General features: G+C 54.6%; 1 long non-coding RNA gene across 2 annotated transcripts in view; it reads right to left on the reverse strand.

Annotated features, from left to right (window-relative positions):
* The window catches only part of LOC125402618 (uncharacterized), a 29,537-nt gene extending 14,348 nt beyond the window's left edge, over positions 1 to 15,189 (reverse strand). Inside the window, exon 1 of one of the 2 annotated variants that reach the window (XR_014999081.2) lies at positions 14,623 to 15,189. This is a non-coding gene — a long non-coding RNA (uncharacterized LOC125402618). The remainder of the gene's footprint in view (positions 1 to 14,622) is intronic. The other variant, XR_007232681.3, reaches the window with a different exon arrangement.
* Positions 15,190 to 15,920: the final 731 nt, after the last annotated feature.

The following is a 15,920-nucleotide window of genomic DNA, read 5'->3' on the forward strand; positions in this document are numbered from 1 at the left end:
CTTCTACCATGTGGATCTCCCAGGGATCAAACACAGGATGACAGACTTAGCAGCAAGCATCCTTTAACCTCTGGGTCACCTCATTGGCCCCTAGAGCAGGGATTTAAATGTTGCCTGGGGCACCCTCAGGCCTAGATACACACAAGGTTCTAAGACACACACTAAGGTTCCAAGTGATTATGTTAAGAATTGTGAAACATGTGGGTGTTGGAGCCAGAGCTGAACTTCAACTTGTGGTACCACGATAGTGTCCTAATCTGCTGCCACTGTGGATAAAGGCAGGGGCTGGGTAACAGGACCCAGGTGGAGGTCCACAACCACACCTGTCCCTGGACCTCTCCAAGGTACTGAAACGAGTGCTGAGTGAGGCTAATGCGTTGTGCCAGAGGCCAGGGTCTGGGAGTTCTGCTGGGCTTCCCCGCACCCCAGCTAGGCTAGCTGTGGTGAAGACCGGTATTCCGTATACTTGAGATCAAATGGGTGAGGTCAGGCCTTGGGGTGACAGCCTTCACCCCTGCACTAGCTGTGTGTCTTGGTCTGATTTTTCATTGCCCCTCTGATCAGACGCAGCGCCATCTGCCCCGCTGTGTGCTTCAGATCTGCACTCAGGCACTGTCCCCATGAGGGTGAAGGGAGCCATGCTTGCTACTGCCTTCAGGTTGCTTTCAGCTCCTGTTGCCTGCAGCCCTGTAAACATACATCATCGCTTACAGCCAAAATAAGGAGTAGAAGGGAAAACTGAGGCTGGATGAATTCACATGTTCCTCAGGGGAACCCTCTATAGGTGGGTGTGCAAGCATCTGAGGTACACAGGGAGAAGACCACTGCCAAGTGGGAGACAGTGTAAGTCTTACACGAATGGTGGCCCAGCTAGGGTGTGTATGGTGAGTATAGAAAAAATACAACCGGAAGTCACAGGTTGGTGCGTGGCCTGCCTGAGGGACAGTGTGCACCCCATGTCGGTGTGGCATGTAGACATGTGTGTTTTGGGGGTTGTCCCAGGCAGCCCCCGCCAGATCCACTCCCCGGCTCATTAAGGCTCTCCCATTATTCTGACATTTGTGCACATCACGTACCGGCAAGAAGTAATTTACTTAGAAGAAATTAAAAGTTCATTTTAATTGAGCGCACACTGCAGTATGCAAATGCACAGCACATTATGTACACTGATGCAGAGACAAAGTCATCATCAGTGCTTAACCCTCCCTGTGCTGGGCTTCTCAGCTCCAGCGGGGGCTCCAGGCCTCGGAAGGGCCTCCTTGTCCCCAGCAGGAGAAACCAGCAATGCTTAGAGTCTTAGGAAATCTCTCGATGGTCCCACTGCCTAGGCACCGGGCCTGGGGGCAAGATTGCAGGCTCAGCCCAAACCAGGTCCAGCTCACAGCCTGAAGTGATGAGACCTCAAAAGCAGACCCTGGGTTCTGGTGGGGACAAGTGCATACAGGTCTGCAGTGGCCCAGGACAGGCCCAGTACCACTGTGCAGGCTACTTCTGAGCCTGCCTCCTGGTGGACAGGTAAAGTGCCAGATAGAGCGGGCCTGGTGTGGGTGTGGTCTCCTGGAAGAGGAAGAACCGCAGCGACTACCATTCCTGCAGGACCCAAGAGTTTTCCCACAGCCCACAGCAGGGTTATGAGTAGTATTCCACTAAGGTTGCTCTCATCCTTGAGGTTAAAGTCCAGTACACCGCACGCGCCAGGGCTGGATGCGTCCCATCCATTCACTACTCTTTAGAAGCCCTGGAGGTTCAGAGAAGTCAGCAGCTGCTACACTTCCTAGGGAGGTGTAAAGAGGTGGAACTGGAGTCTGGCCTAGCTCCTGGAGTCCAGATCCTATGCTGAAGGGCTCAGGAACACCAGGAAAGAGAGACATACTGGGACTTCTCCTGACCTTGTCAGACCTTTCCAGTGGGGTTCTTGTTTTTACCCAGAAAAATAGAGGTGTCAAGTAAGGAAGAAAAGAAAAAGACCCTTCGGGAACATCCAGCCTGACCCCTGGTCCCCTCCCAGGAGGCTCCAGCAGAGGCTGAAGGCAAGGTAGTAGGACCAGGGCGTGTGTGTCTGGATCTCTGGGACCTCCCTGCTTTACCTATGGATGGGAAGTACTAGGCCCCTCGAAATTTCTGCGTGGCACAGCCCAGGCAGCAGGTGGCTGGGATGGGTCTCTGCCTTCCCACAGCTTCCCCTCTGCCCCTTCCCTCTCTGGTTATTCTGTATTGGGCAGCAGGGAACACCTGTCTGACCTGGCCAGCCCTCTTCAGGACAGAGCAGAAGGCCAGCTCCCATCTGGCCTCCCTGGGGGAAGAGACTGGTCGGGAGCAGGACTCCCACTGGAGCCGAGGTTGGTCCCCGGGATGTTGTTTCCACTTTGGATTTTTGCTACCTGTCAGACCTGGGATCTTTAATGACAGTGAAATGAAGCTGCTTCACAGATGTGAGATGACAGCCAGCTGCAGGAGGCAGACAAATTACCTCCAGACCCAGCCCACAACGCCCACACAGCCACACAAAGGAAGCCAGCCTGCCTCACTTGGATGAGCAGGAACGGCAGGGGGCCTGTGCAAGCTGCTCCTGCTTCCCCAGGGCTCCCGCCCTGCTGCAGGGCAGTGCCTGCCCTCCTAGGCTTTAGTAAGGGCAACCTGACTATGGCCTTCTTGCCCTGGCCTTCAGAGTTCACAGGCACGCGACCCTCTCTTGGTCACAGCCATGTCTCCTACCCAAAGGCTGGCTTTCCATCTCTTAGTCATGCATCTCTTCAGCTCCTGATGAACACCTGCTGGAGCAGGAGAAAGGAGGGCTTGTGCCACTATAAACCCCAGGGAGCTGAGGTTCAGAGAAAGGAGGCTACGGGGCGGTGGGGAGGGGGGGAGCCAAGGAAGGGAATCTTCAGGAGGGAGGGAGGTCGCCGAGGAAGGGAAGCTCAGAAAGGTTAGCCAGTACCAAGTCTCTCTCAACTGGGCTTGGCTAGGTGTGAAGTGTGGGGCTCTTTTGCCTCCCCTGGAGCTCTGTGACCCTAACTGGGTGAGAACTTAGAGAGGTCCATGAAGGGAGTCTGGACTCTGGGCCTACATTGACCCAGGAACCTGTATTGGCTGCACACCGGAGATCCTTGCGTCTCTGCTTGCCACTCCCAAACAAGGCCTTATATTTTAGCTCATGGGCCTTGCCTTTTCCTATGCAGGAGGCCCAAGGAATCAGGGGAGAAGGGATGTGGCCCTGAGCACAGGCAAGGTGGATACAGGATTGGAGGGGGGGTGTCCGTCCCTTCTGTCTATGGAACAGAATAGCAACTGTGGCCTCCCAGGTGGGACTGGCCTCACACCTATTCCCTGCTGTACCTTCCTCCCCAGGTAGCAGGGCTTTGTCTCTGTGCACGTTGGGCTCTGGGATGTGTCCCTAGGGTCTTCCAGCGCTAGCAAATCCTGATCCTATAAAACTCCCCCCTTTAGACACACCCCTGATGGTTCCCCTGAGGGACAGGAAGAGCGTTCTGCTGATGGCTGTGGGGCCTTGGATGAACCACTGGACTCTGTGTGCCTCTTCTGGTGTCACCGGCCCACATCTTAGCTGAGCTTGGCTAAGCCACAAAGAGGCTCAGTCCTGCCTTTAGCCTTCTAAGTCTGTGGGTTCAGAAGTCCCTCTGGGCCAGGGGCTCTGATTCCTTATATGGGGACCAAGTGTGTCTTCAGCACCTGCTCCTGTCTCCTGCACGGCCCTATCAGTGTGAGGTTCCCAGCAGCCCCTCACTCACAGCCCCTCCATCGTGGCCAGCAGTGCCCTGGTTCTAGGTTTTGTGTTTCAGTTCTCCTGCCCAAATTAGGCTTCCGGGATCGCCGGCACAGTCCTGCTCCAGAGCGTTCCCGTCACCCTTGTTTCTTGGCCCTCAGCCATGTCCCTCGAATTGCAAGGACTCCAGTCTGGTCACCAAGACCCTGACTCCGCAGTTGAATGACAGGGCACATGTAGCCATCAGTCCCGTGTGCTGACCGCGTGTGTCAGTACTTCTGGGCACTGGTCTCACTGGGCAGGTGCCACGAGTCAGGCTCAGGACAGGGCGCTCTGGCGTTCACCCCGGGCCACGTCACACATGTGGGGACTGAAGGCAGTGAGAAAAATCCCATGACGGCCACAGGTGGTTAGCAGCTTGTCACTGGGTCTCCGGGCTACTGAAAAGAGGACTTCGCTCCGTGCTTGAAGTGACCTTCAATGCCGAGGCCATGTGGGCTCTGTGGGAACTTGCGTGGGGCCCGTGTTTGTCTAGAGAGGGCTTCATCTGGAGGACATCTTGGCGTTCATCCGTTCCATGTGGCCAAAAGGTTTCAGCTATGGCCTCCCAGAGCTCTGGCTTCCCAGCATCTTGATTTCCGTTCTCAGACGTTTGCTGTCTAACGGCCCTCTGCTCGGCCTTTCCTGATGGGCTTAAACCTGCCTCCAGCCATGTTTCTCTGTGAAGCATGAGTTCTCTGTGAGGAACCAAGCCGCACGACGACGCTCTCCCAGGTACACTGTCACAGTTTAGTCCTCCGTGAAGTCATCAGACACAGTGTATTTTTTTTGCCCCGTGGAAGCGCACAGCCCTGACGAGAACCAGAGTGGCCTGCAGTCCCCACAGCTCACTGCACCAGGCAGCGTACAGGCTGGGGGAGGTCTGGCTGGTTTTAGAACACACACTCAGGTCCACCATTCAATCCTAGCCTAACACATCACAAGTCACTAAATATGGTGGGGACAACTGGCCCATTCCCCTGTGTTTCCTTTGCCTCCTTTCTCACACGAGCTCCGTTGATTGGAGACGCATCACATTCTGCAAGAGCCAAGGCAGGTGCTACTTCCTCCAGGTACTGGACTCTCCAGTGGATGCTCACTCCACGGAAGGCTGGGACCTATCCGCAGCATCTCTTTCATTTGCTGTTGTAGTCACTAAGTGACCTGTGAGGAAGGCAGGGCAGTCAAGGCTAACCTGCCACTTGCTATGTACCCAGTACTGCACTGACCCTAGACATGGAACACAGTGAAGAATTAGGAACAAACCAGCAAACAAATAAAGGCAACAGAGCTACCAAAAGGACCCAGACACCTGCCTCCTAAAGATCAGCCAAGAAGGGCGACTTGGGGTCATCTGTGGGTCCCCCACATTGTCTAACATCAAAGTGACTAGATACATGACCCTGCAAAGCCAGGGACAGCTGGCTGCACCCAATGGGGTGTCCAGTCGAGCCCAGGTGGGCTGAGTTGGATAGGCAGGGTCTTTGGAGAGGGTTAGCTGCACCCCCCGTGCCCTCCCTCCCGGCGGCTCCAGATGGAGAGTGCAAAGAGTTAAGTCCTCTGTGAGCAACTGCGAGAAGAAAGTGGTAAACAATTTTTCTCTCCCTCGGCTAAATTAATATGCAAATTCCTAAGCCCCCTCCACTGGCGTCCCCTGCCTTGAAATTAGCGAGGTAGAATGCTTGGGCTAATTATGCATTCAAACGAGCAGGCTGCGTTCTTGCGGCGCTGAGAGGATGCGGAAAATGATTGTGAGAAGATGGAATTGACATTCGAGCGGGTCCTTCTGGGACATCTGGAAGTGCTCTCGCGTGCACAGCAGATGGAACCAGGCAGTGACCGCCAGCCACCTCTGGTCTGGAGGTGGGTTCAGAGGCCAGGGGCTGCCCTGCGCTGTCGCTCTAGGGGGAGAGTGGAGACCATGAAGAGCCATCTACTCACCAATTCCCCACCAGTTAAGCACCTTCATTCCCATCCTGACAAGCAAGGTCCCCCCACCCCCGCCGCAGGCCTTCCACACTGCTGGTACCCACAGCCAGCACCACAGCAGGGACGCTGTGTCAGTAGTACCCAGAACTGTAGAGGGAAGGGTGAAGCATCTCTCATGCCCTTTCTCTCCAATATATCTCAGTCATAGCATTCACTGTTCACTCTAAGTATTCCTCTGAGGTGGAGTTCCTCAGGGGAACGGGAGTTTGTGTAGCAGGAAGAAACAGAAAACAGAGGCTGCCTGGTGCCAGGGATGGATATGGAGGCCAGGAGAGCCTTAGGAGCCCTGGCTCTGTTGAAAGCTGAAGGTGGGTCCAGACCTGGAACTCTTCGTTACTCATATCTACTGATGAAGTCTACCCTCCATGCCTCAGTCTCAGCCTCCCAAGCTAAATTTCTGCTGGATAGAAGGCTGTCCCTTCTAGCCTTGGTCTTAGGAGTCTTGGCACAACCTCTCCTTCAGCTCCATCTCAGCACACCAACTGCTGATCATGTGACCTTGTGATCATGTGACCTTGTGAGCCCAGAGCATGATCTCCTCCCTGGTCTTCTAGGCTGCTTTTCTTGTCAGGTTTCATGGTAGCCCCTCAATTCCCATAGAACCTCAATGCATACTGTTCCAAGAGTTGGAGGGTGGTGTTTCCCTTCCTCTCTAAGTTCCTGCAGAATCGTGTTGTCTTGTAATCTCAGGAGTCTCCATGGTCCCAGGCCTGTACCTCAACATGCTTAAGGTCTACCAGTCTGGAAGCTGGTGGGAGGATTCCCGAGGCTGCCCCTGATCTGCTGGACACACAGAAGGTTGTGTGGCTGCAGAAGCGGAAGCTCCTTCTGAAGTGTGAGGTCCTGGAAGGGTTCAGCAATCCAAATACACGTACACTGCAAGCAGTGTCGAGGTTATAATGGCAACTACGATGGTCAGTCACCACCGTCACCACCATGCCGGCGTCACCACTGTCGTTGCTGTTACCCTCATCCTGCTATTGCCACCATCACTACCGGTTATCACCATCATCATCATCACCATCATCATCACCATCATCACCATCATCACCATCACCATCATCATCATCACCATCATCACCATCATCTTTATCATCACTACCATCCCCATTATTGCCACCATTAGCTTCACAATACTGACTTTGCACCAGAAGTACAAAGTATGTTCTTACATCGAATCCTAACACACTGAGTAACAGTAAGTGTAAGTCTCTGTCTACAGGTAAAGAAGCTGGCATTGCTGAAGCCCAAGACGGAGCTTGACCGAGATCTCCCCAACATCAGCATCCCAAGTTAAAGGCTCAATCTTTTGCTTCTTCTCATCAGTCAGAGCCATGCCTTCCAATTTAGGGGTAAGGGACAAAGCAGTCTGCATCCCAACCGTGGAGGCAGCAGAGCCAGTGGTGTGCCAACTTCACCGCCTGTGGGACTAGAAACAGTGTGTGCTCTTAGCTACCAAGATAATTAAGAATGAGCTTTGCAATTGCAGATGCCTTTACCTCTGTCAGTGTGTGTTTGGAGGGCCAGAGGCAGCTGAGTTGGGGAGTGAGTCAGACCCAGCTGCAGTATTATGATATAACCTGGCACAGGTAACCCTTCCCTTTCCAGCAGGCAAGCTGTGGTCTCAGAACCTCCCAGGACCTGCAAGCGGTCTGAGACCTTGGTTGGAGAGGATATAGGCCTCCCCTCAATACCCCTACCTAAGAGCTGTGTGGGAGTAGGCTCTGAGGAGGCAAGAGTTCCTAGTGGACTGGACTGCCACAAGTCACAGCCTCAGACCCAGGGCTGGGACTGAGCAAGTCCTCTCCCCTCTGCTGCCCTCAGTTTCCCTTTTATACTACTGGAGTGTTAGACAAGACATTTTCTAGTCACTTGCTGAAGTTCTATGATTCTGAGTCCAGGTTCTCGTTGGCGTACCCATTGGTCCATCACTCTAGAACTGTTCCTGGGAGGCCTCTAGGCTCAGCACAGATCTTAAAAGCAGACTCATATCTTGGGTTCCCAAGACAAGACATGCATTCCAGAATGATCCTTTAGCTCACGGAGGGGAAGGGAGGCAGAGACCTATAGCTGAAGCAAGACCAGTGCTGCAACCTGATACACACAGCACAGACAAATGCACATCCCTCCCTCCTCCACCTGCCATCTTCCCACCTGTCCAGGGAGAACAGCCAAGGTTTCCCAATTCAGAAGGTACAAGGCAGAAGGCAGCATGGAAGTCCTGAAATCCACCCCCCCGCCCCCCGCGATGGGTAGCAACATGGGGATGGATGGGTGATGTTAAATATTCATCAGATGCAATGAAGTTACTGGAATTGCCCATTAAGATGTAACGCGCAATTTGCAGCTTTCTCCTAACACCCAGGGCAGACACTCGTCAGCGGGATGGATGGCGGGCCGCAGAGGAAGACGAATCGCCAGGGAGATGGTGCATCTCAGAGCGATCAATACAGACCGGCAGCTCCAAGCAGCCCGATAGGCGAGCAATAAGTAGAAGTAAAGAGACAGGCAGATTAATTAGGCCTCTTGCAGGGAGGGGTGAGAGAAAGGCCTGGAACACAATCTATAGGCGAGGAGAGGAGGAGGTGTTGTCTTGTAAGGCCTCTACAGTGAGCATCGAGATCTTGGGCTCCCAACTAGGACTGGCCCCAGATGTGTTTTGATAACAGCTGGCCATGCAGTGACCCCAGTTCTGGAAGGCCAGCTACATGGGGCCTAGGTGGAGCCACTGACTCCCGTGGGCTAGAACCTCCAGAAGGGAAGAGACCCACAGCGTCCTGTCTCAGCACCAGGAACCAGCTTCCTTCCTGGAGGCCAGAGCTGTGGGAGTCTTGGGGTTCGGGGCGCTTTGTCCCTCTGATGGTGATGCATGGCTCCACTAATTCACTGCACGAGGCTGTTAATTCTGGCGCAGCTGCTGCAGCCGCCCTCCAGGCGCTCCGTAATGCTGGGCTGTGGAGCTTGCTGCAAATTAGCACCATTTGTTCTGCGGAACATGTTTCATTTCTACACGACACGCATAGCTTATTACCTCGCTGGCAGCGTGGGGAGAGGCAGCGGGGGCCAGAGAAGGGAGGGAAGACATGGCCCGGACCCTTCCTGAAGCCAACCCATTCTCTCCGAACCTATTGCCTGTGTGGGGGAAGGGCATTAGTCCGGGATTCAGTGAACTTGGAAGGGCTGGGAGTCCCTGTGGGGAGTTCCCAGGGGAGGGAGGTTGCTGCTCCAGTTCCTGGCGGCTGGTCCCCGAAAGGCAGCCAGGGCTCCAGGTAAGGGTCCTAGCCTCTTCCGTCCTGACTCTGGCTGCAGGAAGCTCTGGGATCTCTCTGAGCCATTTACTTCCTTGACTGTGGAGACAATGAACTGGGAGATCCACCAGCACAGCTCCCAGCTCTATGGTCCACCGCCTGCTAAGTTTCTACTTTGCTGTACTCAGCGACTGTCATCTTAGTCGGGCAACTGACAGAGACAAAGACTTGACCCAAGGACAAATGGAAGCTGATGGACCTGGTGCCCCAGTGAGTCTGCTGTGCTACTCCCCTGGAGACCGTCCCTGAGCCTGGGCAGAGCAAAGGGCTTCTTGGTCCTAGGCAGGTGGGAAGAAGATGGGAGTTTTCCTTCAACCTATTGTGGCTGTCAATCACGAACAGGAACTACAGGGTTCCACAGCCTCACAGGGTTACCCCTCAGTAAAAGATTTGGGTTGGCTTTGCCTCTCTGCTGACCAGGGATTAGTCAATCCCACTGGGGTGGTAGAGAAGTCTTTATAGAAGGCCCTCCCAGGCCCTTTCCTTCTCTGACACACGCTGCAGGCCCTGAAGTGCCGCCGTGTCCCGAGGGTCTCAGGGCAGCACTCCATTGTACCAGAACACAGGACAGGCAGACAACCTCACAGCTCATCAAGAGAAGAGCTATAGGGCCAAGATCCACACTCTGAAAGCCAGGAATTGCACTCTCAGGGGCTCCAGGTCCTCTTTACTAGGATCCAGCAGCCCCTTGGGTCCTTGTGAAAGCAGCTGAATCAGAAACTGCTGCAGCCCCAAGTATTTCCTGGCACTATATGAGGGTGGCACCAAAGAAGAGATGAAAGGATGAGGCTGTCTAAGCCCTAAGAAGCCAATGTCAGTGGCAGAGTGAGCCTGGTCATCAGCAGCTGCTGTGCTGGAGGGTGAGATTCTGGTAGACAGTGAGCTAAGCGCTCTCTCCCAAGCTTGTGACTGGGATCATCATTACACACATAGGAGCACTTGGCCCAGGGCTAATGATCCTCAGCCATGCTCTCAGCAAGAAACTCTTCCCTGGGGCCTCTCTCTCAATCCCACCCAGAACCATGATCAGGGCATCCTATGAGCAGGGCATCAAGGAATGTAACCAGAGAGAACTGGAGATGATGTTGGAGCCAAGGGCCATGGAATCATCTGTATGGCTCTGCTCACAGACATTCAGCAAGTCATCTGTCTCTATGATGGGTGGAGCCTGGGCACACTGCACTCACCCTCATTAATAACCCAGGAGCAAGAACAGACAGAACCTTGACTTTGAGTGGGAGCTTAAGCATATGTTGGGTAAAGGGCTTCTCCTTTAGCGTGATGTTTGGTAAAGGGCTTCCCCCCCCCCCAAGCGTGATGTTTGGTAAAGGGCTTCTCCCCCTAAGCCTGATGTTAGGTAAAGGGCTCTCCCCCTAAGCGTGATGTTTGGTAAAGGGATCTGCCCCTGAGCGTGATGTTAGGTAAAGGGCTCTCCCTCTAAATGTGATGTTGGGTAAAGCGCTCTGCCCCTAAGTGTGATGTTCGGTAAAGGGTTTCTGCCCCTAAGCGTGATGTTAGGTCATGGGCTCTGCCCCTAAGTGTGATGTTCGGTAAAGGGCTCTTCCCCTAAGCATGATTTTGGAAAGGGGTCCCTGGGGCTGCTGTCACACTTGAGGGTCTTCCTGACAGCAGAACAGCAGCTACTCATGGCTGAGAACAGGAATAGTCCTGTGGAAGGGAGGCTCCACATAGACTCAGGAGCCCTGTAACTGGTGAACTGTCTCATGCTATCAGTGAGGTTGGAGTGAGTGGGTGGCAGTCACCTGTCATGTGTATAATATCCTTGCAAAGGTACCAGGGTCAGGCCCAGGAATGTGGAGACTAAGGCCAATGGGAGGAGTGAGTGGGACGTGGTGTCCAGGCAGACTCGGAACTGTTGATGCACCCAGGACAGGAGATAGACTAAGAATCCAGTCCACCAGGAGAGTGACAACCCAGAGATCTACCAGGCAGAGTTCCTATGTGGCCAACCCTGCAAGATGAGGCTCTGGAGTTGGGAGGAATCAGGTCCAGGTCTTGACAGGCTCAACACAAAGGTGAGGGATGAGAGACTGTTCCACCTGCTGTGGCATTGACTTTGAAAGGAGGGCCACAAACTGGTCAGAGGAACCTGTCCCAGTCTAAGGCTGGCATGGGTGCCTTGCCTGCTTGTGCCAATAGTTTGAACAGGAGCCCTAGGAAGGAACTATCCCCAGTCTACGGCTTCCTGTAGACGTGGCTGGGAGTGGCCTTGAGCTGTCATCTGTCCACCATATTTCCTGATCTGGTAGGCCAATCCTCTGCTGAATAAAGTAGCTAGGCTTTCCTGAGAGCTTTTGGGGGCTGCAGGGGAGCGTGACACACAGAAGGCACAGCCAGGTCCTTGCCTCCACATTAGCAAGCTCAGCCTCCAGCTACAGAGCTTGTATCTGGGGGATTTTCTTCTTAATCTCAGAGGAGACAGTGGATGGATGCCAGTAACCAGACTGGCAAGCCGCTCCCAGGAAAAAAAAATACGGGTAGGCCTATAAGGTTGGCACGTGCCTGTGGGACAATGGAGGACACGGGCCGCTCACCATCTCTGGACTTGCTGGGTAGAGTGGGATGCTCTTTGAGGGTGTCTGTCCCCCATGGAGTAGCTTATCCTATGCAGAATGACCTCTGCAGCCCTTCAGGGCAAAGAACATGTTGATATGCTTAGATGCTGACCCTGGGCCCTGGGAGTCTGGAATGGATGGAGTCAGAGTGGTCCTGAGGCAGGGAGAAGGATGAAGTCACAGGAGACTCTGACCCTTCTCAAGACAAGGGGTGGGTCCTGTCCAGCGCCCATGGGGTGTTCTTGCTAGGTGCCAACATTGCGGGAGCTAGCTGCCAAGCTCCCGGTGGCGAGGAAGCTGCAGAAGGCTTTCGTGTCAAGAGGCAGAGCGACTGCATGAATATTTCATCAGGGAGCAACGTGCGGCCCAGGAACATCTGGTGGAGTCTCCAGGGAGCTGGGCCAGCGCAGAAAGCAGGCACTGTGAAATTTTGGAGGCAGAGGGGGAGGAAGGAGCTGGGAGGCAGGTGGGATGCCAACCTCCCTGCCTGCCTCCTGATCCGCAGACACTGTAGAGCCCGGGACAAAAGGGCAGGTGGGTATACAGCTTTTCCGCATCCAGAAGGCCCCCAGCCCTGCTGTGTTTTACCTTTATCAACATCAGTACAGACCTGCCCAACATGGGGTAGTCAGCCACCCTATACCTACCCTCCAGGCCAGGCCATAGCAACTCTGGATGGGAGGGTTCCTAGGGAGTTCCATACTGGAGACAGGTTAATAGTCTCCATAGACAGAGGTGACACACACACAGGTATATTACTTACACTGGCCTGGAGCTAGGCAGAAGGCCCAATGGACATCTAGGGTCTCTCCTCTCATAAGTATATTTGTGTTGTGGACTGAGGCTTTGCTAAGGACCACGGTGCCACAGTGGACAGCTAGGACCACCCGAAGACCCCTGGGCACTCAAATCAGGGACTCTGAACCAGGCCAGCATGTTCCCTTCCCCAGACCAATGGCGACTTGCCCAGTTGAGTGAACCCAGACTCCCTAAGGCCAAGTGTGCACAGTGCAAAATCCACACAGCCATTTCTAGCCCTTTTTGATTCTCATCCATCCTACTGTACCCATCTGGTCCCCAGAGCCAGACAGTCAGAGGGTCCACTTAGACCATGGCCAACCAAACAGACCCGGAGACTATAGGCTTTTGTCCTCAACTGAGCCTAGATCTGGTCAGACTGAGCTAGCACCAACGCCCCAAAGTTTGCTTCTGAGAATCCTAGGCTACAAGGGGATCGATGACACTGAACCTGCACTTCGGAGCCAGGAAGCCCGACTGGGATTTCCTTTGAGTCCTTCCCTTGAGAATGTAGGTTGGTTACCTGTTTCCTTCCAACTGAGAAACAACCCTTTCTTTGGTTCTATGGTCCTGTATGTAGCAGTGACCATAGCAGGCCTGTGTCTTCTCACCTTAATTCTTCCAAATGCCCAGTGGGTACATACCTTCTCATCCCCAGCCCTGTGCAGGGCCATACCAGAAACCGACTCACCCCAGGATTTTCAAAGGGAGCCCTCTCCTCACAAGTCTTTAGCCAGCCTCTATCTAAAGGCTATAGCCCACTGCAGCAGGGCCTCCCCCAGGCTGTAAGAAGGGATCTCTGATTGGCTAAGCAGTGCTGATGTCTGGTAGCCCTTTCCAATTGGCTCAGCCTTTGCGGGGCTCTGAGCCTCCCCCGGAACTTCTCCCTCTTTCCCAACTGCCTGCCCCAGACAATGTGCCTCTCAGTCTCTGAACCATGCTCCTCAGTCTCTTGACCTTCAGGACCCCTGCCCCGATCCTTCTGGGGCATCTCCTGTGCTCAGCTGGGCTCCAGACTACACTCTCCGCAGTCCCAAAGCCTAGGCCAACCCGACTCTGCAGAGGAAGCTGGGTGCCACAGAGCCTGCACCAAAGCTGATGTCTTTGCTTACCTGAGTGCCCTATGTCTCCGTGAATGACACCTTCCTGAGATTAGAGACTTCCTAGACTGTTACACTGGAACAGAGTGGCCCAAGTCCCATTGTGGCCCCGCTGTCCCTCTTGTTATCCCACCAGCCTGAGGCATGAATTCCAGAGCCCATGCCAGCCTCTGCTGGGGAAGAAATAGAAGGGAACGGAAGAATGGGGGGAAATGGAGGGAAGCTGATGTCCATGTTTTCCTGGAACCTCACGTAAGGAAAGGTAACTGGGCACAAGGGCAGCACCTATATCCTTGCCTGATCCTCATTCCCAGCTGGTACCACCCATGCCATACTAGATGGAATGTACCCATGCTTAGCCCCACCCTTTCTGACCAGCCCGTGACCACTAACGAAGGGGGTGGGCTTTGTCCTTGGAGCAGCTAGGAAAGCTCAGCCACATGCTCCTCCCCTCTGGAGCCCACCCCACCCGTGCCCTCAGCAGCTGGCTCCTTGGCACTGGCACCCGGATCCCTTTGATGGCACATTTGGCTTCAGTCCCATCGATCTGCACACAGGCACCGAGGTGCCAAGCCTGGCTGTGGGCAAGGATGGGGGCTCTGGGAAGATTGAGAGTGTGGGGTGCAATTCTCGGAGTGCTCCGGAACCTTCTAACATAGTCCCAGCCCATCCCGACCCACCTGCCAAAGGATCTACCCCTTTATGGTCAGGGGGCCTTGCATAACCAGGGTAGAGCGGACCGTCCCTGGGGGTACGGACGTTGGTGGAAATGATGCAGCCTTGAGACCACCATGGGGTGCGGCTGCTGTATTCCCGGTTCCAGATGGCCCACCCAGGCCAACACACCCCACATCTTTAGAACACCAGTCAAGCACACATGGGCAAGCAGTGGGTACCAAGACATATTAAAGGGCCCAGAGGGTACACGGAGATGATCTGGGCATGAGGCAGCCAGACCCCCTCAGATCCGGCCCTCTCTGAAAGCTGCCATGCCGTGGGATCCGCACCCAGGTCAGACTTAGCTTCCATGTGCACCCCAGCACAGATACCAGGTCCCTGTACTTTAGTGAGCCCCACTCTCTCCTTACCTGTTCCACGCTGGCCTTGCCTACATCCGCCTGCTCCCAGGCTGCGGCAGCGCTGCCAACTGTCTTCCGTCTCCTAACATGGGCTGCCAGCGATCTGCTGTGGGTTTTGTTCATGGGGTTTGGCCTCATGCAGCCGCTGGCGCTCGAGATGGCAAGCGTCCATCTTTCTCCACACCCGTCCCTCACCTCTGCCGTCTTCCTGTGCCTCCTGTGTCCCCACAGTGCCCGCTCTGAGGGAGTTGGCACGGACAGAACCCGGCCCGCCTCTGCAGCTGAGGAAAGCCATGCTTCTTTTTTCTGTATTTTAAACACACACACACACACACACACACACACACACACACACACACACGTACTCTCTCTCTCTCTCCACACACACACACATGCCAAGCCCCCCACCCCCGACAACACGCATCCCTTCTGTCAGGAACAGACCCAGCCAAGAAAGCCCCTCACAGGCGGGGGCAGAGCGGAGGGGCTTCGCATAGCTGGTGTAAACCCAGCCCCATGATTCTGTCCCTTCCTGGCCCCAATGCGCTGCCTCTTACGTAAACCACCAGGAAGGAATCAAAAGGAAACGCAAATCCATGTCACATTTTGGAGCCTCCTGATTGGGCACACCTTTTAACTGACTTGATCCTTCCAAGCATGCTCTGACCTCAGCCATCCTGAACCCTGCCTCACTACCCATCTCCCTCGTCATTGTCCCACACAGCTGGACACTGCCAACTGACCTGTGCTGTAGTGACCACATCCAACACCTGGTGCCCATTCCTGGGGGAGATTGATTTTTGAGACCAGTTCTGGAGTACCTGCTGAGAACGCTGATGTGGCCTGCTCCCTGGTCAAGAATCTAGTCGCTATGATACAGAGATTTCTGGGCTCTTTGGGTGTACCTTCAGGTCCTGAGCTAAGCCTCAGGAGGCCAGAAGAGGTCCCTAGGGGACATGAGCGCCAAGGCCAACCCCAGGATGGGGACAGAAGATGGAGAAGGAGAGAAGGGGTCAGACCTCCAGCTGGCTACCCCAGAGCAGTGAGCCCACCCGTGCCACCTGCCTTCCGGATGGCATTTGTGTTCTCTGTTGTGGGAAGGGCTTCCTTCGCTTTTGCCCACCCACGAGAGGACGCTCCTGAGAGACGTGGTAGAGCTCCGTGGGGCCTCTGCACAGCGCACGGTGTGGCCTTTATGATAAAAGGCAGACTCTGTGGTCACATGGTCGTCATTCCTTGTCCCGCTCCTGTCCCATCCTAGAAAACATCAGGAGCCCAGAACTGGGGCCATCGTGAGAGCTGCTCCC

The sequence above is a fragment of the Myodes glareolus genome, chromosome 22 (assembly GCF_982192425.1).
Source record: "Myodes glareolus chromosome 22, mMyoGla1.1, whole genome shotgun sequence".
NCBI lineage: Eukaryota > Metazoa > Chordata > Mammalia > Rodentia > Cricetidae > Myodes > Myodes glareolus.